Source organism: Platalea leucorodia, assembly GCF_965183815.1.
Source record: "Platalea leucorodia genome assembly, chromosome: 1".
Taxonomy (NCBI): domain Eukaryota; kingdom Metazoa; phylum Chordata; class Aves; order Pelecaniformes; family Threskiornithidae; genus Platalea; species Platalea leucorodia.
This window is the reverse complement of record NC_138823.1, coordinates 164,006,421-164,031,730: the sequence shown is the minus strand read 5'-3', so window position 1 is coordinate 164,031,730 and position 25,310 is coordinate 164,006,421. Positions and strand designations below refer to the sequence as shown.

General features: G+C 42.2%; 1 protein-coding gene across 2 annotated transcripts in view; it reads left to right on the top strand.

Moving 5' to 3' along the window:
* Positions 1-25,310, top strand: part of CRHR2 (corticotropin releasing hormone receptor 2) — a gene marked incomplete at its 5' end in the record, with an annotated part of 167,879 nt that overhangs the window by 61,152 nt on the left and 81,417 nt on the right. The window lies entirely within an intron of this gene.

The following is a 25,310-nucleotide window of genomic DNA, read 5'->3' as shown; positions in this document are numbered from 1 at the left end:
ATGCAGAGTTTGGAAGCAGAGGGTTGTTGTGGTTTAACCCCAGCCAGCAACTAAGCACCACACAGCCACTCACTCACTCCCCCCCAGTGGGATGGGGGAGAGAATCAGAAGAGTAAAAGTGAGAAAATTCGTGGGTTGAGATAAAGACAGTTTAAAAGGGAAAGCAAAAGCTGCGCAGGCACACAGAACAAAACAAGGCATACATTCACTTCTTCCCATCGGCAGGCAGGTGTTCAGCCATCTCCAGGAAAGCAGGGCTCCATCATGTGTAACGGTTACTTAGGAAGACAAACGCCATCACTCCAAACATCCCCCCTTTCCTCCATCTTCCCCAGCTTTATATGCTGAGCATGATGCCATACGGTGTGGGATATCCCTTGGGTCAGTTGGGGTCAGCTGTCCCAGCCGTGTCCCCTCCCAACTCCTTGTGCACCCCCAGCTGCTCGCTGGTGGGGTGGGGTGAGAAGCAGAAAAGGCCTTGACTCTGTGTAAGCACTGCTCTGCAGGAACTAAAACATCCCTGTGTTATCATCATTGTTTTCAGCACAAATCCAAAACATAGCCCCATACTAGCTACTATGAAGAAAATTATCTCAGTCAAAACCAGGGTATTTTTGAGGATCCTAGTTTCTGTGCTGATCTTAATACACTTGACCAACTGAATGCTCTGAGCTCTGCTTGGAAACCAGTGGGGACAGCAGGTGTTTAGTTGCTGGAAATGGATTTCTAGCTATCATAAACTGGGGACACCCTATTCCTTTCCAAGACAATAGAGTAAAAGGCAGGGAATGATGGGGGTGGTGAAAAGCAGAGGCACTTCAGAAAGACCTCGCAGTGTTAAGCTTCCATAGAGAAAGCGCATAGCAGGTTCCTGCCTGGTAGGAGTTTTTTTCTGTCCCAGGAGCTTGGGGCAGGGGGAGAGAGAGAGACTCCTGACTTGGGAAGCCCTTTTCTTCAAGGTTTTATGTTCCTGTTCTGTGAGTTCCCTGCCTCAGGGTGTGGATGGTGACGTTTGGGGTGGGAAGTTGCAGGGATTTGCACAGTCGTGCACCTTTCCTCTGAGTGACATGGGGCTGTGTGGGAGCCAGGGGACGCTGCCACCAGCTCCCAAGACCTCTGTGGAGTCCTTTCATTCTTCCTTGTCAATGCTTTGTACTAAAGAAAGCCAAGTTCCCACAGATCCACATTTGGTTCATTTTGGCCATCGAATCTAATCTTCTGAATTTCCCACTTCACATAATCCTCATGTATAAACTCAACCACTTGCCCCATTACTGTGCCAATATTTAACAAATGTCTCCCTCTCGTTAGGACTCTCTAAAAATGAACATTTCCACCTGTCAGCTGGCAGCCCTGCACCAAAGTTGACTGTGACTAAGGAAGCCTTCTTTGCAGCACTAAAATAAGAAGGTTTTCTGTTTGTTTTGTTTGAGAAGTGAGGGAACAAAGTGCTGTTTGGATCTGCCTTCTGTTTCAAAGCTTAAGTCTCAAAAAGGACAAGGATGGAGCCAAATGCAGCTATGGTGCATTGCATTGCGTTGCCCAGTCCAAGGGGGAGAGGCTGTAGCAGTATGAATACTGAGTTTTGCTGCTGTTGTTATTCTTTCTTGAGGGAGAGCTAAAAGATCACAACCAAGGTCTTATCTTGTAGTTGTCACCCCTATCCACCTACAAACCTATTCTCAGTCTGGCCTTGTAGTTGTCATCCCTATCCACCTACAAACCTATTCTCAGTCTGGCCTTGTCTTTTTCATCCTAATCTGTTCTTAACCCTTTCATCTCTCCTGTATTTACTGCACATTTCTCCTGTAAAATAAATTCTGGCAACAATAATAATACCAGTTTTATTTTCACACAAGCACTTTGTTTTATTCCTTCAGTGAATGCTGAGGGGAGTAGAAGGGTCTGTGAACTGAACCAGAGAGGCGAGTATGTCAGAACAGCACAGGCATCATAGTAGTGTGTTTCAGTTTATAATGTCATGGGAGTAGGTAAAATGCTCTCCTGTAACTAGAAATATGATAAATAATAGTTGGATTTTTCAGCAAATGGGTGTAAAGTATCTCCTAGAGATTCCTATTCTCTGTTAGATCTCAGCTGCAGATCCATGACTGAGTTACTGTGATCACACCAGCACATGGACAAGCAGAGGTGGAACACCTGACCATGCTCGTTCCAATTACAGGGCCTCAAGAAAATTTGTGTGGTTATTTTTTCATCACTTTTTTGACTGGTTAGATAACTGCATGCCTCCTGTCTGCCTTCAATGCATTACCTCTATCAAAACCCCAGTCCGTTTTCCCATTCTCCACAGTAACCTGACGAGACACAGAAAGTACCATGAATGGGCCAGACACAGGAATGAGTCACTGCTGCTCTGGGACCATATGGAAATTGACTGTGTGTGCACTCAGCTTCTGGTAAACCTGAGCTAAAATTCACCTTCTGAAATCTCAGGGAAAGAAATTGCTTTCACTGTGGTAAGTCAGTTATGTGGCCAAGTCCTTAAGTTCATGAGTAGCTTTGAAAACTTTAGTCTGGTTTTACCAGTTCCTTCTGGAAACAAAGAATTTCTAGTGATTTTGAGCACTGAGCTGAGGAAGTCCTGGTTTTTCTTGGTGAAAATAAACATGGTGTGGCAACATGATATATTACAAGTTGGACTAGATGAACTCTACTGCTCCTTCTAACCAGCATTTCTATGGCTTTGTGATACCCCTACAGATTTCAAATGGATCTTTCAGTGTTCTCTATCATCAATCTTTTGTTCTTCATGAACACCTGTGACATGGCACTCAGTGGTGCTGGTTTTAGTTTCTAGGACACTTGGGCTATAAGCAGAATATGAAGAATTTGTATTACATGATAGGCAACAGCGTGAGAGTAGTCTCAGTCTCTTGTTTTGATTCCATATACCTATTGATGTGTAATGTGTAATTTTTCTGCACCTTTTTACTTGTTTTAGTTCATTCTTTGCTTGCTTTTAGGGGAATCAAGTGAGACTCACAGGGCACTGACCTTTGTCTAGTTGCCATGTTACCTTAATGAAAATCAGCTGGAAAAGGCAGGGCTAATTGCTTTGATTTAATCCTGAAATGTCGATGACTCATTGAAGGCTCATTCAGAAAAGCTATCTGCTCAAGGTAGAAGGACCGGCTAAAAATACCTTCCTTGAGATGAAGTTAAGGAGTTTAAGTGTTGGAAGTTTCAAATGTCTAGGTCCTGAGTATTGCATACTGCTTGCTGGAAACTTGAACTCTGACTTTGGCATCCACATCCTCTTCTACCTTGGGGTAAGAGGGATAAACCTTCTGCTCAAGTCTCAGAAGAGACCACCAGTGACTTGGTTCAGATGTCCCTCTGATGAGCCTAGAGCTTGCATCCAAGCAGTGAGCTAAATGTCTGATGCAGGAGCCCTGCCACACCTGAAGGATGACACTTTCTGAGACCATCTGGGAAACAGGTAGAACAGTTCTCAGAATTAAAGGATTTTTCATTTCACTGGGACTGATTAGCTTCCACTGCTAGTTTATTTCTCTCCTGCAATTACAAAAGGTTGTAGGAAGAGTGGAAGTATGAGGAGAAAAGATAGAGGAAGAGCAGAGCATCAACCAAGCAGACTGGGAATGGAAAGGGAGGTTACTGGTTGAGGTGAAAGCGAGCAGAGAGACAGAGACCTTGTGCCTGGACAAGAACATGAAGTAAGAGTTGCTGTTGGAATGGGTGAGGGTGGAGTTCCTGCAGAAGACTTTAGTGAATGGGTTAAGTGATTTAAAATGTAGAAATGCCATTGTGCAGGAGTTAGAGCTGCCAGTGTAGCGTGGCAAGTTGTGCACAGAAGCAGCAACGAGCTCCTAGACAATTAAGGACAAAGTGTTGTGAGGTTAGATGGAAAGATGGTGTAGCAGAACACAGGCAAGGAATGGCTCAGACATTAGAGCTGTCAAAGAATGCAGTGCATGAACCCTGACAGAGGGATGGAGCAAGCATTAGGAGACATGCAGAAAGCATTTGTGGCGAAGACCTGGAGTGCCATGCAAGCTGGCTGCCAGCTGTGGGACAATAAGAAAAATCTCAGTTGCCATCCCAAAGAAGAGCAGGTGAGAGAAAAGAATTGTTGGTTAAATACCAGATATAAAGATTAAGTGTGATGCGTGCTGTACTGCATTCAAGGCAGGCAGCATAGAATAAGACACGATTACCGACAGCGGTGCCACCAGAGTCTCTGAGCAAATTAAAACCCAACAGAAGAAAATGTCAGAGCCAACGTATCTGTCTTGTAAATGAAAAGGTAATGTGCAGCTTTATTTTTAGCATGTTTGGTCTAGGTACTTCTCTCTTTCCATGCTCCTATGGGAAGAGATGTTCATAGACTAGTTTCCTTCATGATCTTTTCTTGCTGCCTCTTCTCTGACTTTCTCATCCCCTGAGTTGGTGGGCAGGCACCTGACAGGACCGCAGCCTCACATTAGAACCGCTTTGGTTCTGACTGTGTTGCCTTGAAAGAGCAGCTTTCAGTGTGAATGCAAAGACTTGCCTGACCATGGCTCGCATTGATCCACCTGGGACATCACTAACGTGTGGGGGTGTTCTGGTACCCTGCTGCAGTCAAGAGACAGTGTTTGTGGATGTGCCAGTTTGAAAGGGATAGGGCTAGGGTAGTTTCACACTGAATGCAGCTTGTAACTGTCAGAACAGACAGTAAATAAGACCTATTTCATACCCTGCAACTGACCTCAGGCAAGCTGCTTCAGTCTCCTGTCCTTCGGTCTTGCCCTTTGTAAAGTAACTCCAATAAATCAGGAACTCTGAAGCCTTCCAACTCTGTAAAGACTTCTCTCCTGCTTTTTTGGTTTAGAGTGCAAGGAGTTCCCTGGTAATATGTCACCTCTATTCTTCAGTGTCATTAATTTCTTTGGAGCTGAGCAGGACAGTTTTGAGGACAGAATCTGTGTTTTGCAGTCCTTTATAAGAGTTTTCGTACAAAGACTTTCAGATGTACGAAGTGCTAAGCAGGCAATTGAATTTCAGTATCTTAATATCGTTGTCTCCAGGACTCTCTTTCATCAATAAAAATCTTCTCAACATGAAAACGTGAACTGAATGGAAAGCATCCCTTTGTGTGGTCCAGGAAAACTGAAGTTATTGTAATTAATGTTTTCAGAGTTGCAAAAATATCCATGAGCTTGGATATTTAATCTGTGTAAGTGATTGCTACAGTTATCAATATATTTCTGTGTTTAAATATATGTTTTCATAGCTTATCTGTATCTTCATGTATTTTCATGCCTTATTGTCTTGATGCAGATCTGCTGGTCTGTAGCACCTGCAGTTTTTCTGTCTACCAAAGGAAATGCTTAGTTATCAAAATCACATTTATTGAGCTATTCGGTGCTCTCCTCTGCAATGCAGAGTTGTTTCCTAGGCTACATTTTCTAGTATAATACATATTCTGTTGACAGATATCCCATCCAGTGGATTCTGCCTCATTCCTTGAACCAGTGAAGATAAATTATTGAACTGTCCTGCTTTATTAGTGGAGATTTCCTTCATTTTCCATAGGCTGAGTTTAGTTTTTCGATTTTTTTTTTTTTTTTTTTTTTCCTGAAAATACACTTCAAATGCATCATGCAACGTAGTAGCACAAACGAAGAAAAGGAATTCAGACTCTCAGGCAATGATGTGAGAAAGACAATATTTTAGGAGAAAACAGCCTTTGATCAGGCTCTGCATTGCCTTTTCGTGCTAAAACCAAAGTAACAGTATATTGATTCTCTGAAGGCTTATTGCCTGTTTGATATCAGCCCCGTGAGTGCAGCTGCAACTTGTCTGTGGGCAGCGCAGGTGTGTGATGCAGTGTCGCTAGGCTCCGGCCAGGCCACGAGCATAAGAAATGAAGGGGTAGTGAAACCAGTAGCTTCACTCTAGGTTAAAGAAACTGCAGAATCAGGGCTTATACTTAAGTGAGTAAGTAGTAGAAGGAGAAACAAAGCTGTTGTCAGGACAAGAGGCAAAAGAAGAGAAAATTAAAGAAAACTAGGAATGGGGAAGGATTAGTTTTTTTACTGTGCATTGTGGGGCTTTGATGCATCAGTGGGTCTGGCATAGCCTAATACAGAAGCTGAAGATACTGTCTCTAACTGTTCATCCCATGCCCCAGCTCACAGACACTAATCTGTTTACAAGTCAGCTTCTGGTTTGCTGCAGTTTACAGCAGGTATTTGCTATAAATCAGTGTCTTTTGAGTGCCTCTAGTTAACGGTCATCTCAGCTTTCTGTGCTCTGGGACAATACAGACAGCTAGAGCCAGTCAGTTTTACAGTTGCAATCCTTATTCGTGAATGGATGCCATTAACTTTCCCTTCTGTTCAACCTTCACAGCTGTTTCCATTGCCAGCAATGACTGAGATGAGCTAATTACACAGATTATGCAATTTTGCTGTACATAATACATATAATTTTGTAATGAAGGCGTAGTGCTATGTAGTAACAGTTCACATAAACCTGCCTTTGACTACAAGGGTCTGCAATGAAGCTTTGCAAGAGAAACTTTGCATAAAGGAGTTAAATAAGAGTCAGATCACTGATAAGGAAAAAGATCTCAAGACATTTCTATGTTCTTTTGGAAATGCTAATATATCCACAAAAGTGTTTTTTAATAAGTAGGTTTAAGCTCCAGTATTAGCAACATCCTGAATCTCATGAACACATGCAAATGTAAATGATGCTTTGCAGTTTTAGAAGAACTGATTCTATTTTTTTGCAAGATCAGGCAAGAGATTTTTTTTTTGTTTATTGTCATGATGTTGTTTCTTTGTTGCAGTATTTTCTTGTTTGCTTCTTCCTGTATGGACCAGATTATTGATAAATATTGATATTAAAAGTTACCTTCATTTTGTTTGCATTGTTGTGGTGCCTAGGGACTAGACCTTTTTTTGGTAGGCTCTAAGCAAACTCTGAAAAATATGTGCTATCCCAGGCAACTATTAGGAGGCTCTAGAAGGCCAGAAAGTGTGAGAGAGGAGGTGTACCAGGCTTACATGGCAAGGGTTTGATAGCAGGGGGGATGCAGGAGTGGCTTCTGTGACAAGAGGCCGGGGCTGCCCCCATGTTGGACAGAGCCTGTTTCAGCTCTTTTTAATTAAAACTGTCTTTATCTTGACCCATGAATTTTTCATTTTATTTTATTCTCCTGTCCTGATGAGGAGAGGCAGAGAGGTAACGGTCTGGTGGGCATCTGGCAGCCAGCCAAGGTCAACCCACCACAGGAGGGTGTGAAATAAATACAGCAAAATTCATTCTTTTTTTTTTTTCCTCCCAAAATTCTTAAAGCTTGGATATATGGTTATGGGTACTGAACGCTACAGAGCACAGGCTGTTATCCTAGGGAAGTGCATCCTGAAAGATAAACTGGGGCATTTGAATGGAATTTGCAGATTAACATTTCTATGCAGTCTACCCAAGCTGACTTAATTTTTAGTGACATATCCTACCTTGAATATGGAAGGAGATCAGTTATTTCTCCAAAGAACTATGCAAGGGGGTAGGTTTACTCTGCAGAGGTGTGATTTTAAGTTGTTGACTGTTGCAGGCGCACCTAGTGTAGTTCCACTTAGTACTAATAGCATCAAAGCTGTAACAGCACAACCATCAGTTTCTGTTGCTCTAGCCCACCTAGGACTAAAAGGAAGAGATGTCAATACTTGGGTATGCCACTGCAGTCCCACTGCCCATTTGTCTTGGTTGTGTTCCAATCACTTCTCTGTAAATACTCCCTACAGTCATGATTCTCATATAGCTGTTTTGGTGATCTCTGGCTGTATTTTTAGCCAGGTGTAAATATTTTAAATTCAACACATGGTCTATAGCTAAATACACTAACTAGTTTTCCGTCTCAGAAGACAATGAGGATTCAGTGTACTGAAAGACATTTTTATCTTGTAGCAGCTTAGTGAAGTCATATGGAGAAATTCTCTCTGCCTGCAGCACATATCCTTTCCCAAAATAGACACCAAACTAAACTGACTCGTTATTTTTACTTAAAGGTCTAGTTTGGTTGTCTTACTTCAAAGGATTTCAAAATTGATCTTCTTTCATTGAAACAAAATCACTGTTCTGTAGTAATTATCTTAATTCCCTACAAATATTTTTAAGCTTCCCTGGAGTTTCTGATATCATGTCCTATTTAACATAGTCCTTAAAATTCCACAGGCCTGTGAAAGCTGAATGCATGTTTCTGCCTCCTCTAACTTAGCTCCAAAGATGAGGCTCTCAGTTTTCAGGCAGTCTGGTGCCATCAGCTGATGGTCAAGGAGCTATGCCATGACACCTCCAGGCTTCTGTTCACTAACTGCTCTCCATTCAATGGACCTTGAGGGAATCCGGTTTCCACTGTTTCAGCAGCATTTGTGAAGCCATGTCCCTCACAGTTATCGCAAGGAAAGTTATCTTTTTACACTGATGTTTCACAGGGTGTTGGAAAGGGCAAGTGGTGAAGCTCTTGCTCTTCAGCATTTTTTTCTCCCTTTAACTAAGTAGGACAGTAAAGGCACTCTGAATGTTGTTAAAGGAACTAGCACTGACGTATAACTGCATGAACTGCTTAGTTCTGTTGATCCAGATGTTTCATATGGTTCCAGAATGAAGAAGTGTTTAGAAAGCTGCAACAGTTAAGGATGTGTTAGTGCTACTATATGGCTCACAAAATCCTTCTGCTAACGTATGTGTGACTCAGTGTTCAAGTTCTGAGATCAGTTATTTTGACTGATCATGAACAACAGTGTTTCAGGATGGAAAAATGTGTAAGTGGTAAAAAGGGAGAAGGTAGAAAGATTTAAAGGAGGATTTGTAAGCTGGCTGTGGTCACATGTGATAAGTAACATTCTCTGCAATCTGAAGCATCGTGTGAATAGTTTTCATAAACAATTTTCAATACTAAGGTAACAGAGGCACTTGAAGTAATTGGTATATGCATACTGCATTGTAAATCTATTTAATAAACAGAGATAATGAGCTATATTCTTCTCTTGGACTACACTAAATCCCAAGTAATTCTCTGAAGGTAAATATTTCTTCCTGTCATATTATGGATGTATAATCATGTAACAGCTAATTATAGTGATTAACTGAATTTCACAGATGACGACCAGAAGAAACTGTTACATGATGTATGTTGCATCTCCTTCATGTTTCAAAAATGAGAAGAAATTTTAGTTAACATTGTACTTTCATTAGAAAATCTGCTAACCTTCTTCTATCGATTGATCCAAAGATAAATTCTTGTGCACAGGAAAGGAAAAGACGTTTTATCCTAAACGCTTCATGTGTAATTACAAGAAGAATCTTCTATCTATATAAAGATTTAGATTCTATTTTAAGAGGAGAAGAGTTAAAGGGTAGTGCATCAAATGATCTTATTTTACATGATATAATTAAGATCAGATAGCCGAGAAGAAAAAAATTTTTGGTAATGATTTCATTTAAAAAAATCTTTAATGGGAACTACTCCAGGACATTGTAACTGTGTAAGTGACCGTAAAGTTGTCTTTTACTCACTAAGGTTTCATTGGGAAGTGTTACGCAGCAAATCTCTCTTTGTAAGTTACAGCAGGTGAAATGAAGGTTCAGCCGTGAACTCCCTAATCTGCTTTTTTGGTATGGTTGGGTTGAGCCTGGCTTTTATATGAGTGCCAGGAGCACTGACATAAAAGCCATCCTTCCCTTGGTGGGCTCGCTGTGATCATCGCTTCTTTGGGAATGCAGGTTTGTGCCATGTTGTGTGGGTTGGATGGAGGTTAATGGCAACTCTGTCCTGGAACAACTGTGTTCGTTATTAGCTGTGACCTGTGACTGGGTTTTTTTCGTTACGCTGTTTGCAGTCTTCTCGCTGTCTGGCTTGGATCCTGCACCCTACCTCCCGTTTCTTCTTATTATACTGTTTCTTCATAACCTTAGGTCATAGAAACTTAGGAAAGGTGCCATTTTCAATTTCATGTGAGTTCATCTTAGAGCACAATGAGGGCCTGGGTCTCTGACTGAAGCTTCTGCTACTGTAAATGAAGTCAGTGCTGGACAAAACCTCCAGATGCCACTTCAGAAGAAAGAACCTAACTCGGAAGACTCAAAATGTTCTCTTGTGGGTATTAATTTGTCATTACTCCTCCTAAAACCATGAAGGGATCAAAGTCCAGACTCTGGAACTGTTAGCTTCTCTTCTGCAGGTATGGCTTGCTTCATGTTCTGTGTGCACCCTAGGTGACCCTCCCATATCACTCCCTTCCTGAAAGAAGGTACAATTCCATATAGCTTTTATTACTCTAGAATTCTTCTAGGCTCCGTGCTAGAAAACTGTAGCATTGTACTTGCTGAACCTTAAAATCCAAAATAAAATTCTTGTTTGGACCATATGTGTAAGGTGGGATTTATCTCACTGAATTTTAGCTATCTCTGAATGATGACTAATCTAAGCCTGTCATCTCAATTCCATTTCTGATCAACAGAGAAAGATGCGTACACCAAATCACTCTCTGGACATGCCCATCTTCAGTAATAACCCAAGAGGGTTCCACATCTGTACTGGTTCTACGATTAAAAGAAAGTACATGAGGGAAGCCTGTTTTACCTTGGCTTGAAGATGGAGAGGCTGCTTGGATGGGCTTTTGGAGCCATCATTGCAATGCAAGCAAGAGAGGGAGCTCAAAGAATTCTTTAGGTGTAGTTTGTGACAGCTAATTAGACAGCCTTGCCAGACTGGCAGATATGCTAGAACAGCTAATTAGAACTTAGCACTATGGATCTTTGTATTGCATTTTGTTACTTTTTTAAAAAACTTTCTTCCTTATCTTTATTCCTCTCCTTCTATCTTGTCTAGAGATAAGGTCTGACCCACATATGGAATTACATGCCTTCAGGGGTGGCAAATGCTTTACTGAAGGAAAAACTGCAGGTCTTCCAGAAGGTCTTTGCCATTTTGCATTACTCTGTGCAAGGGAGCTGATAGAGCAGTGGGAGATAGACTGGGTTTCCCTATTGCAGTATTTTAAAATAAAATTCATAGAGTAAAAATGGAAACAAACACTGTGTTAGAGCTTAATAGAACAGCACTTACTTAGTCTCTTGAGGCACTGGGCCAAGATGAACGTTTCCAGTGGAAACTGTAAGTGCTTATTTTTCTTACAGAAGAGGCTTCAGGATTTGGATGCTCATTTGTGCAGAGGTTTTATGTTGCACTGCAGATTTTTTTCCTGTGCACATTACACTAAAAGTATGTTCAAACTGTCAAGCTAACATACTTTTCCGCAGTATTATGTAGCCTTTCTGTACCCCAATCATAACATGCACATGAAGGTTTTATTGCTGTAAAACGTAATTCACTGTTCTGCAAAGGCAATCAAAGTTTCACCCTAACTTAAAAAAAAAGTATAAAAGTTACATTTTAATTCATCTCTCAAAGAAAAGAAGCCTAATAACACCTTTTCCACGTTTGATATGTAAGCCAGTAGCTCATTGTTATTTGGCAGATGAAGTCAAAGCCGTGTTGCTTTGAAAAGTGTTATAAATTTAAGACACCTTTTCATGCACTATTGATTCTTTGAAGTCCAATGCAGTTTGCCTGCCCATTCACACTTTTTTGTTTTTCTTCCTCCTTCTACAGCACAGTTGTTCATGGTAAACTTGTGAGTTAAGATTTTATGGTTTGGTACCAAGCAGAACATAAAATCGTAGAATGCTTTGGGATGGAAGGGACCTTTAAAGGCCATCCAGTCCATCCCCCCTGCAATGGGCAGGGACATCTTCAACTAGATCAGGTAGCTCAGAGCCCCATCCAGCCTGGCCTTGAATGTTTCCAAGGATGGGGCATCTACCAGCTCTCTGGGCAACCCATTCCAGTGTTTCACCACCCTCATTGTGAAAATTTTTTTCATTAATTAAGCAGCCCTCACTTGAATACCCAATGGTTAAATAGTGCACACTCAATTTGCTCTCAGGGGGTTAATTCTGTGGTTGAAATGGAAATGGGACTGTGGATAAATCTGCCTTGGTGTAAGAAACATAATGTATGAGTTCTCAGTAATGTGTTTCTTTTCATAAGAGAAAATCTATTACCAAAGAAGGTAGTAAGTACTGGGAGAGTCTCATCTAAATGGAAGTGAATGATGAGCACTAAACACTTCTCCTAGGTGAATGAGCACTTTCAGACATATTTTACTTGATCTTATTGCTCTCTTTGTTGAAGGGAAAAGATAAATCTCTTTAAAGACACCTTTTTTTCCTTCTGTTTCTTGTTGTATTTTCTAAGAATCTTCTTCTTGCATTCTCACAGTAAACAACCAGTCTTAGTGCCCATCTTCCATGTCAGCATGACAGGAAATCTGCAGCTACTTAAAGATCAAGCAAATTCAGCTACTGAATCATCAGAGCTTTCTACAGCATCCTGTCTTATGGTCCTTTGTGCAGTTATCTGTATTAAACTGTACATCTGACATGTGCTGAAGCATCACCAACTCTTTTATCCTCTTTGAAACACCTAGAGCATTTTCTTCCACCTCGAGTTCTGGGCTGATGTCCTTGCTGGATGCATCATTTGTTTGGGGATGGTGCTGGGGTAAGAAGACTGCCTTGGTTTCCTCTCACCTCTTTCTTTCCATCTTTTGTTTCCCCAGTGCCTCATTCATGCTTATATTGTCCTTTGGGAACCACATTAGGCTCTGCAGACTGATCTGGATTAAAAAAAACCAAAATCCAAAGCCTACACATGCCCCCTTTTTATTGGTTATTTTCAGTCTGGATCCCATTGATACTGTTTCTTCAGAATCCCTGGAGCTAGTGTTTTCCCCAGGAAGGTGGTACATAAACCTGTGGTTGATGAAACCAACAGATTTGGGTTCTGAAAGCCTCAATTCTAGAACTAAAGAGAAGACCTTCATAGTCAGCTTCAGAAAAAGAAAAAAAAAGTGAAATATAGGGAAAGGTTTTCTTTAACATAGTCACCTTTCCTTCTTGGTTAGAACAAGCTCCTTCTCAGCAATCATGGAAGGAGAGTTTTAGCTTTCTGGGGCAAGTGTCTGATGGTTTGGAAACAAGCACAGACAAGCATGGGCTATAGTATACATTTATAGTATACACCATTCAGTCTCTTGCAGGACTGGAGAAATTAAAGAATAATAATTATAACCAGAAATAAAATTTACAAAGATGGCCTGAAAATGAAGAATTAAAGGTATCAACAGTATGACTTTAAAGCAAACTAACTAATGTCATTCCAGATTGGTACAGACTAAGAGGAACCTGCCTGGAAATGAATGAATGTTGAGGAAAAATCTGAGCTAAGTTGAAACAGTGAGAAGTGCCATTTTTAGTGCTCTGAGAAGTCTCTAGAATATTATGGGGGCTGATGGGTCTTTTTTTGTACTGGGAGGAGAGTTGTATCACCAGCATAAGATTAATATCCTGTGTGTAAAGCAGTGCATGTAACTGTTGAGAACTGGATGCGCAGCATTTGCAAGGTGTGCAATGTTTTGTGCCAGCATGAAATGACTTAGTCTTTCCACCCGTTTCCTTGTAGTCGTGGAACTGTGTGGCGAATTAATCAAAGGGAATAGTGTTCTTTGCCAACTTCAATAGTACCAATTTTGGACACAGACCTTTGGACACAACCTTCACTTTTCAGACACTTCAGTACCTGCAGGTGACACATAACTGACTCTGGGAAGTTTGCATGCTGGTACCTATTATACAGTTCTCTTCTGCTGGGTGATTGAGCTAATTCCAATGGTGATCAAGGACCCACAGCAGCGCCTGTTTAGAGAGCATCTTCTCTTCCACCACAGGTCTGGGAGAACAATTTCTGTTCTCACTGTACACAAATGCATATCCCTGTTCACTGCAACAGTTTCCAAAGCTTCCATTGCCATGGAGTCTCTGTTGTCTTTTGGCACTAAAAGGCTGCCCAGGTGCTTCTTTATTACCTTGACTGGTGCTGGGAGAGAAATACAAGGACATCTTCTCTGCAGAGTAGCCATGGTCTTTCCCTGAGACGGGCTTCCACCAGAAGGTAGTCTGCATTCAGGGGACTGAATGCGCTGTACCATTATAAGGATGGCTCTTGGCCTGGTTTGAAATCCTGATCCTTTTCGTGGTAGGGCTTTATGAAGGGTTTTACAAACAGCAATGAGATCGTATGTATATACATCTTAAAAAGATGCATGTGATGATGTTGAAGCTGCCACACCATGTTTGCCAGGCTACGGTGAAACCAAAACCATGTGGAATGGTTCAGAGATGGTCTACTAATCATTCCTAGTCAAAATGAGCTCAGGTTCTTAAGATTCATCAGAGAGCTTAGCCAAGAAATGAAGCTGCTGAAATGCTTTTCTTAGACTGTCACAGCATGTGCTGACAGCACCCATTATATGCTATAAAATTAGAAGAGATTTTAAAATCCCCTTTCTCCCTCCCATGCCATTTCAAACCCCCAAAGAAACAATAATTATCAGGTGATAAGAAAGCACCTTCCCACATAACAGCAGGTTTTCCAAGTGAATGATGCATTGTATTAATAAGGTTATGTCAGGGGAACAGCCTCTTTTTCTCTTTTTCACCTGCCTGAGCTTTTACAGATTATTCATGGTCTTCCTGGCCAACATGTGATCACTCAACTCCTTGTGCACAGGGGGTTTCTTGTGAGGAGAAAGATCACCTTTGTGCGAGCTGGGAGATGCCTTGGGAAGCTGGACTGAAACAGAGACCAAGGAGCACTGCAGACAGTCCCATCTTGCACTCAGAGTGCCAAATGCATATCTCTGATCTGCCTTTTCTGATTCATAAGGTGACTCGTGCATGAAAACAACCCTCACAGAACAATATGGTTCTTCACAGTTCCCTCTCAAAATTAATTTTGTACTTTTTCACTTCCTTTTTGATATCACTTGCAAACCAAATTTCCTGGTATCTGTCCAGTACTAGCATACATTAGATGAAATATTATTTGTCTCAGGTTTCTGATCTCACTTAAAGTTTTGACACGTGCTGTCGCAGAGGAAAGGATTGGCACATGATTCATGTTTCATGCTGCATTTTGGGAAAGCGTGCAAATGCAGCAGTGTTTACAGCAATGGAAGCAGTAATATAAAGCGTAGGAAGGGGAGCCCTGGGTGGTTTAAGCAGTTGGTGGACTTTCAAATTCAGGCTCTAACAAGTAGGTACATTATCAACATAGCACATAGCATTATCTACAAAGTCAGCTAATGCCTGCCACCCTCCTTACCAGAGAAAACATCTTTGGACACTGTGTTCTCCACAGCAATGCTGTTCTTGGTTTGTTTTTTATTCAATAAACCTTTGGCACTAGTTTCAAGGATGGGAAGAGAAAAACTGATAGACAGGGAAGCAAAAGTGGAGCTCAAGCCCAGTGCTCTTTAAGGTAATTTTTTTTTTTTTTAGTGAATGTTTCCTGTTCCTCATTGTGGCCGTGTAAGAAAGAAGATCTGAGCTGGGTGTTGCTTTTCTCCTGGCAAGTGTTTTCATGCAGTTGTTTTTAAACCTTATTCTGCTCCCCAGTGGGAGAAGGAGGGTATTTATAGGGAGGGACAATCACCAGAAAGTGTAGTGTTATTATTAGCTGTAAAAGGACTTTAAGACTTAGAATTACTGTTGTATTGCCCTGGATCTGCAGGGACTTTACTTTCTCATCTCAAACAAACCTAATCTGTGATGGTTTAAAGAAGCTATTTATAACCTGTCACATCAAAGTCATCTCCACAATCAAAATTCAGGCTCTTGGTGTTGCTGAATATTTTGCTCATCCTGTAGAATAGTATTATGGGGGATTTTGTATTAAGAAGAATTAAGTCAACTTCACAGAAATTGGGAGAACTTGCCCATTCTTATCCCTATTTTGGAGTTACATTTTTAGAAGAATTGTGGCTCAGCAAAATGGGCTCCTATCTGCCAAGAGGCATCTGGAATTTTTATGCTCTTATATCAGGTTTAGCTATGAAAGCTGGCAGGCGTGACTTTGGCAAATGGTCATCCGTCTCATGCTTGCAGTCTTTTTTTTTTTTTTTCTGTCTTGTAGACAGTCTGTTTCTTCCCCGAACTCCCCTGCTGGATATTGAGGCTTAAGGAAGACACGGTGCTTTCTGGCAACCAAACCCAGCATAAGCTGACAGTAGCGTATGTTGTGTTTTTGTCCAGACATCCTAAGACATGCAAGTGTGACAGGATCTGTCTGAATCATCCTGTAAGACTGTAATTTTCTAAAAGGCAATGATTCTTATAAAATGCTGGATCTATGATCTGGACAAGAGTTTGACATGAAAAAAACAACCAACAAAAAATAATCCCTGTAAATCCCAACAACTGTTCTGGTTCCTGATGGGCGTTACTGTGGTATAGGCAAAACCCCGGTGCTGACTCTGTGATGATCAGGTTTTGTAGATCCTCTTGACCTTTTAGCAAAACTAATTCCCTGTGTCATGTGTGATATCTTCCCTTGTGTCCCTGGGTTGCTCTTACTTTCTGAGGGCCCTTGTCTCTCCTGTGTGCTGCTTCCCTCTCACAGCCTCTGCTCTTGGACTGTAGGTTTCATCTGTATTCCATGTCAAAAGGTATTTGAATGTTATCAGGCAAATATCACATGAATGGGAGCATTTTGGAATCCAGTCCCATCCCTAGCCACCACCTCCTTCTTTTCCCAACCACCTTTCTCATTATTTTTACAGAACTCTTAACTGGGACCAGGTCAGGATTCCCAGTGAACATTGACTCTATGTTCCATCATGAACCATTCATAGAGCTGCTGTGCTTTGCTTAAGTGATTGCAACTCAGATTTCATAAGGTTACCAAATTCCTGAATAAATTCCAGGCAGTGAAGGCTCTATGAGAAGAACATTTCTCCCCACATTCTCGCTTATGTCAGAAGAAATTAAACTAGAGGGAGGCTCTAGTGGAATTGAGAAGCACTGTGATCTGATTAACACAATAGTGGAAGAGAGAGGAAAGGAGCCTGAGGCTGGAGTTCTCCTAGGACAGCTGACTCGAGAAGACAATTTGTACAGCCTGTTGAGGTAAAGGAATCACAGTGTGCTGGGCTCATAGTGCTTCTTAATTCCACTGTGCTTTACTATGGGTAATAAAGTACAGTTACACCTCTCATTGCCATCTCTCTGTGCGTTCAGTGATTATGGTAAGTGACTAATTGAATTCTGAATTTCAACTAAGAAGCAATTACTATAAAGATCAAACATCATTATCAGCCGGTGCCCTGACAGCTTTCCAGAAAGGGGTTAGGCAGCGAGCTTCATAGCTCTGTGCTCTCCTAGTCTGTCAGGCTGAGAAACAAACTGTGCTTCAGCCCTGGGTAATGACTTTCCTCCTCCAGTCTTAGTGCTTTGCAGAAACTCACTACCACTGCATAACAATGGGAGAATTAATGGCCTGTTGGACTAACCAGCAGGGAGAACCTTTTCTTAGACCTTTCTTACTCATGTGTTTTCTAGGTATCTGCACAGGTGGATGTTCCCACGTGTTTGGGGACATAGAGGTTTTCCTAGCAATTTGTGCATGTTTCCTGTGAACACTAGTTGGATGATAGCCTATGTTTCTTAAAACAATTACATCATCCAGACTTAAGTGGGGGAAATCTTTAAAACAGACAGAGGAGTGGTTGTTCAACATCAAACTACAGGCCCATCCAGGCCAATATTTTGTTTAGCCCAGACACCTAAATTTAGTTGTCTATGTGAAGGTGGTCATATGTATTCTAGGTGATTAAGTTCCCCCTCTTGTCAATAGAGATGCAGTCAATGGAAGAACAATTCAGCTCCGTAAAATAAACAGCCACTGATCAGCTGAATCTCAGTCTAGACTGTGCTGGCTGCAATCACTAGGGGTCAATTCAATTGCTTAAACTTAAGATAAACTTGAGAATCTGGCACTATTTGGATGCCCTAGATTGAGTAGATGCCATGGACGCCATGGGCCATCTCAAATAGTACTACATGTCTATCTAGCAGCATGTACATTGTAACCTTCGCTTACATGTGAGCATTTGCACCATGACATCAGAATTTATATGTCTTAATCTTGAGCTCAAGTTCCTCTGTAGAGAGGAGTGTAAAAATAGGGCAACCATGAAGAGAGATTGCTCTTGGGTGCCGTTTTAGTTTCCAGCAATCCAAGTTTCTGTGACTTGCTGAACTAGAGATGATGTCTGTGCATGTTAAATGAGTGACAAATGTCTGGTCTTTCTTGTGTATGATACTTGGCCTTTCCGCAAAGATTAATTTGAATAGGTGTGTGTGTAAATGGTAAGCCCAGCATGAATTTCAGAGTGTTCTCTCACAACAGGTTTTTTGGGAGTCAAATAAATTCTGGTTTCTGCTCAGCTAGAATGAAGAGGTTCAGTACTTTTTTGCTTTTTTTTGCTCCCCACCCCCGACAACCAGGTGAAAGGAAAAGGTGATAACCTGAGGAATAGTTCAATACAGATTGCTTCATAATTTCCCTCTTTTGTCTTTCTGCTTAAAGATACATGCAGGTCTGAGTTGAAAACCATTGGGTTCCATGTGCATTCACGTTTGCGTATGTGCTGTCTCAGGGAATTAGCTGCAAGGCACAAAGAGCCTTGGAAGGTTGCAAACTCACCCTGCGTCTTCATGTCAAGTTCAGCACAGTAACACAATACAGAAGAAAGTAACCTCCATTTGTTTCAAAACCGTGAACTTTGCAGGCTATCACAAGGTACGCTTTTAATTTCAGGTAATGCAGCACTTTGTGACAGACACTGAAAAGGAGGGATTATTCTCCTTTTTGCCTTTCCTTAGTGCTTTTGTCACACGTTGCCCAAACTCTTTCATGTCAATCAGTATGAGGAAAAAAACTGTGCACTTGCGTGTTTGTGAAAGCGGGGTTAACTGAGCATTTATCAAATGCTAGTGAGCCTGTTCACTTCTCTCTCTCTCCCTGTCTTCTTGATGTTCCCTCAGCTGTTTCCGTAACAGCATGGTCCTGGCATTTCAAAACAAGAGTTTTCTTAATCACAAGCCATGAAATAATTTCCTAAGGAAATTAACAGTTTATAGGGATAATAATTACAGATGTGAATAATAATTCTGTTTTGTTGAATGATTAATAGAAGGGTTACAACAGGAGCTGTAAGGAGATGTGACAAAGAAAGCAGCTTCCAGGATAATTCCTCAATCATCCTTCTGAGGAGTGATTGTTTTGGGAAAGGGCAACCATTTGGGGATTCCCTGCCACTGTCCACACCTCAATCCTGAAACAGTTCAAAATGAAGCTGTAAAGAAACATAATATGCACTGTCAAAGAGATGTATTTTATAGAACAGTTTTTGTTAGCCCTGAAGGAATGAAAAGAGCAAAAAATATTGCAAGAAATTGTGGTTTTATTTCCTGAGGAGAACTGTGTGGTGTTGACTTGCAAGAGACTGAAAAGTCAAAAAGAATGTGTACTTTCTTTTGTGTATAGCTTTATATTAACAGGTATTCATTGAACAAAGTTAAAAAGAGACACTTTTCTGACAGCTTTGCACAATTCAGTCTATGGGATCTTTCTTAAGGTGCTAAAATAGCAATGCTTGCTGCCAGGGAAGCCCCAGCCTAGGACAAGAGTGACCTGCTGAGCACAGTGGCGATACATCAGAATCGGAAACTCTGGATTGGGACCTACTTAGGTCAGTAATGGGAGTGTGGAGAAAAGAGGTAGGGACACAGAGGCCAGGCCGTGGGTCCTGGAATCAGCTGTGGTTAAGAAGGTGAAAGCATAGCCCAAGATCTGGCCACAGCTCAGCAGTGAGGCGCATCTCAGAAATGAGAAGCAAGGGAACAGCTGGCTGGCCCAGGAAGGAGGTGCATGTGGGATCCAAGCCTCAGTAGGGTTTGCAGTGAACAGGGCAACGCACCAAGTAGGTTCCTAGCCAACCTGTCTAGGAGGCAGCCAGGGGGTGCCTGGAGAAGTTTTAATAAAGGTTGATTCTTGGACCTCAGCACTTAAGTGAAAAATAGGAGGTGGAGAAAGAGGTACAGACAAACAGAACTGTATACCTCAGATGCCCTTTTATACTCCTGTAGTCCAGGAAGCATTAAAGCTGCTCAGCTTGTCTAAGGAAAGTTGGGTTCAGGAGTGCTGTATACGTGAGTGAGAGGATCTGGGTAAGAGTGGGCACAAAGGTGTGGGCAAGACTATAATCTTTACCCCTATGCCTAATGGAGTAGACCTTGGGCTAGAAATCCAGAGAAATGTTTTTCTAAACTGAAGAAGTCTGGAGAACTTTTGAACTTCTAAAAGGTTCTGTTCCTGCCTTTGCTTTTGACATGTTATATGACCTGGGTGAATCACTTGAGCTTTTTAGCAGATAGGAAATCGATACAGAAAGTGAGCATAATTAGACTGCTTGAGCTTCTCGTAAAGCATTTTAGGACTTCTTGGCAAAGGAAAATGATAGAAAGCCGAGCAAAGTTTCTTATGTGCTTGAAAGCCTGGAGAAACATCAGGTTGGTGAGCTAGACAGAGCTGAGGTCAGAAATATTTTTCTAGGAGAACATTTCTTGCCTAAAGTATTATTTATCTGCCTTCCAAGACTCTCTTATAAGTGCATCATAATTCCACATAAATGTCAAAAAAACCCCAACCATGACATCTAAGAAAACCTCTTTTTTCACAAAGCTTGGCTTTCAGGATGATGTTGGCTGATGTACAAAGTAATAAGCATTGGTTGGATAACTGTTCTTTCCTCTCCTTATTTTTGTCTGAATATCCCTCATTCACAAATAAAGTATGTGGAGAGATATTTTTCTTTTCAGTCTCCTGGACGTCTGACTGCTGTTACAATTATACCACTGTCACTTATGATTTCTAGAAATAGCAAGCAGTGTACTGGAGCATTGTGAATGCTACCTGGCTGTAGCTCGTCACTGCAACAATTAGAAGAAACCCACCAAAGAGGAAGGATGGCACATGAATAAATAATTTATAGCCCCATGATTCAGTCCCTATTTTTAGATGCTTGCTGTTTTTCTGAGACTTTGAAAAAGAGCTAAGAATAGTATATACATGAAGTGACATATCCTTTATGCAACACAGTTTTTGTCTCGCTTGATCTGAATCCTATGAAATCTGAGTAGTCAATCTAAGGAATTTATATCGTGCAGTTCCTGTTGGATTTACTGGGGATCATGGCGGATAAGTACCCAAGAGAAAAATTTTTGCTTAATACCAAACAAAATGTCTTATTTTGAATGTTAAATGAATAAAAATTATTTGGAGGAGACACTGGGAGAATCTCACAATATCCCAGTGTCTCCTCCAGTCTTTCAGAGGACACTCTGAAAGGAAGGAATCCATTGAACCAGGTTCAAGTTCCTCTTGAAGTCCAACAGTGGAAGGACCAGAGTAAAAGTACTCCATGCTGTGAGTAACTTATGGGCTACAATGTTCAACACTGGAATGGTTTGTTTTGTTTTACTCCTGCGTTCTTTGAAGTTTTCTAAAATTTTTCTTTTGGGGAGGTAAAACCTGGGTCCCGTTTACCAGACTTAACAAGTGATTCTAGTTGCCCCAAAACTGTGTATTTCAAAAATCATTTATTCAGCTCAGAAAATGTAATCTAGCTTTAGGCCTGGCACTGAGACAAGACAGGTTTTCTTCACTGTCTCTTCTGATTTTCAAGGCCAGCATTTCACAGAACCTATTTTAATGTTGCATACCTAAGGAAAAACCTTACTTATTTGTGCTTGCTTTCCATTGTCAAACTTAGTATAAATACTTCTATGTTGTGGGGACCATTGACTGGTTGCTATACACCCTGCTTTGCTGTGCCCTGAAACCAGTGTAGGAAAGGACCAGTAAGATGTGCTGAATAAGGCTTGTTGCTACTTGGTATTCTAAAATTACAAGGTTGAACTCTGCCTGAGGTAAATATGCAGGTCTAACCTACCCTGAAAAGGAAGGCAAGTTACTCAACTTGCTCAAAGGGCAATACAGAGGCAAAAAAAGTTTAACAGTTGTCTTAAAAAGGAGGGGGGAAAAAAGTTATTTAGGATACCAGCAAAAAAATTCCCAGTGGAGAGATTTAACAGACTGTCTGAAATAGTTTTACAAAGCAATTACTAGAAATTCTTGGGGCTTACGCTTTTTAATCTGGACTGAACAAATCCTGTCAGTAGGGAGATGGACAACATGACCCACTGTGCTCTTTCAGTTGTTTGCTGCATCTGTGATTCTCTGAGATTGCTGTAGTCACTGCTAACTCCACTTTCCAAAACTTTGCACTTTCTAGGGAGTTTGTTCAGTGGGGGTTCTGGTTTTCTGGTTGATGGACCCTTCATTTCAGCTTGGCTGACAGCTAACAAAGATCAGCAAGCTGTCAAAGCAGTCAGATACCCTTAGCTGTGCACAGCTCAGAACTTAACAGAATGTGTTTTATTTATTTATTTATTCATTTGTTGCCTTTGCTCCAGTAGCAGATGAAATTGTCTCATGATAATAGGGCCACTCTGTGTGCATGGAATCCAGGATGAAAGGCATAAGTAATTGGAGAAGGCAGATTTCCACTTAATGATGACTGAAACTGTAAACCTTGTCAGAAAGTCAACTACATGAGACACAGCAAAATGACTAAAATCATTTTCAAAACCAGCTTAGTTCCAGTTGTCAAGGACGAGACCATTACAGTAGTGCTTGCATGCAGTGTCTGGAATTGTCTTTCACTTGCTAATGACTGGAAGGATGTGGTTAACTTCCTGCTGAGAATTACATCCACTTACCTTTACCTTGTGCTCCTGGCTCTTGTTTCTTTCATGCTTTTAATGGACTTTTACTGACTAAATACAAGCCTACCACCAGGCCAATCTATACAGATTGAGTTACCGCTACCTAGAAAGCTTTATGTTCTTCAACAAGGTCAATAAAAAAAATAAATGAAAAAAAAGCCACTCATCAAATACGCCTCTTTGCATAGTCCATTCGGAAATGCAACATCATCTCCTGTTGGAAATTAAATTAGGGTCAAGGTTTTGCCTCTCAAACTCATGTAAAACATTGAACCTAAGCTGTTTTAAAGTTGTTGCAGAGCATAATAGTGTCCTGTTAGTTAGAAGATCACAGGATGGTTGAGGTTGAAAGGGACCTCTGGAGATCATCTGGCCCAACCCCCCTGCTCAACCAGGGCCACCTAGAGCCAGTTGCCAAGGACCATGACCAAACAGCTTTTGAATATCTCCAAGGAGGGAGACTCCACAACCTCCCTTAGCAGCCTGTTCCAGTGCTCAGTCACCCTCACAGTAAAAATGTGTTTCCTGATGTTCAGATGGAACCTTCTGTGTTTCAGTTTGTGCCGATTGCCTCTGGTCCAGTCACTGGGCACCACTGAAAAGAGCCTGGTTCCATCCTCTTTGCACCCTCCCTTCAGGTATTTCTGTACATTAATAAGATCCCCTCTGAGCCTTCTCTTTTCCAAGCTGAACTGTCCCAGCTGTCTCAGCCTTTCCTCATATGCGAGCTGCTTCAGCCCCTCCGTCATCCTTGTGGCCCTTTGCTGGAGTCTCTCCAGTATGGCCATGCGTCTCTTGTACTGGTTAGCCCAGAACTGGACACAGTACTCCAGAGGTGGCCTCACCAGTGCTGAGTAGAGGGGAAGGGTCATGTCCCTTGACGTGATGACAATGCTTTACCTAACGCAGCCCAAGATACAATTCGCCTTCTTTGCAGCAAAGGCACACTTCTGGCTCATGTTCAACCTGGTGTCCACCAGGACACCCAGGTCCTTTTCTGCAGAGCTGCTATCCAGCTGGGTGGCCCCTAGTGTACACTGGTGCATGGGCTTGTTCTTCCCCAGGTGCAGGACTTGGCACTTCCCCTTGTTGAACTTCATTAGGTTCCTGTCAGCCCATTTTTCCAGGCTGTCGAGCGCCCTCTGGAGGGCAGCATGACCCTCTGGCGTTACCAGCCGCTCCTCCCAATTTGGTATCATAGAATCACAGAATAGTTTGGGTTGGAAGGGACCTTTAAAGGCCATCTAGTCCAACCCCCCTGCAATGGGCAGGGACATCTTCAACCAGACCAGGTTGCTCAGAGCCCTGTCCAGCCTGACCTTGAATGTTTCCAAGGATGGGGCATCCACCACCTCTCTGGGCAACCTGTGCCAGTGTTTCACCACCCTCATGGTAAAAAATTTCCTCCTTCTACCTAGTCTGAATCTCCCCTCTTTTAGTTTAAAACCATTCCCCCTTGTCCTATTGGAACAGGCCCTGCTACAAAGTCTGTCCCCATCTTTCTTGTAGGCCCCCTTTAAGTACTGAAAGGCCGCAATAAGGTCTCCCTGCAGCCTTCTCTTCTCCAGGCTGAACACCCCCAGCTCTTTCAGCCTTTCCTCATAGCAGAGCTGTTCCATCCCTCTGATCATTTCTGTGGCCTCCTCTGGACCTGCTCCAACAGCTCCACGTCCTTCCCGTGCTGAGGACCCCAGAGCTGGAGGCAGGGCTCCAGGTGGGGTCTCACCAGAGCAGAGCAGAGGGGCAGAATCACCTCCCTTGCCCTGCTGGCCATGCTTCTTTTGATGCAGCCCAGGATACGGTTGGCCTTCTGGGCTGTGAGAGCACATTGCCAACTCATGTCCAGCTTTTCATCCATCAGTACCCCCACGTCCTTCTCTGCAGGGCTGCTCTCAATCCCTTCATCCCCCAGCCTGTATTGATATTGGGGGTTGCCCCGACCCAGGTGCAGGACCCTGCACTTGTCCTTGTTGAACCTCATGAGGTTCACACAGGCCCACTTCTTGAGCTTGTCCAGGTCCCTCTGGATGGCATCCTGTCCCTCAGGCATGTCAACTGCACTGCTCAGCTTGGTGTTGTCTGCAAACTTGCTGAGGGTCCACTCCATCCCACTGTCTATGTCATTGATGAAGATATTATAGAGTACTGGTCCCAATACGGACCCCTGAGGGACACCACTTGTCACCAATCTCCATCTGGACATTGAGCTGTTGACCACTACCCTCTGGATGTGACCATCCAACCAATTCCTCATCCACTGAACAGTCCACCCATCAAATCCATGTGTCATCCATTTAGAGAGAAGGCTGTTGTGGGGGACCGTGCCAAAGGCCTTACAGAAGTCCAGATAGATGACATGCGTAGCCCTTCCCTCGTCCACTGATGTAGTCACTCCATCATAGAAGGCCACTAGGTTGGTCAGGCAGACTCAACCTTGGTGAAGCCGTGCTGGCTGTCTTGAATCACCTCCCTGTCCTCCATGTGCCTTAGCATAGCTTCTAGGAGGATCTGCTCCCTGA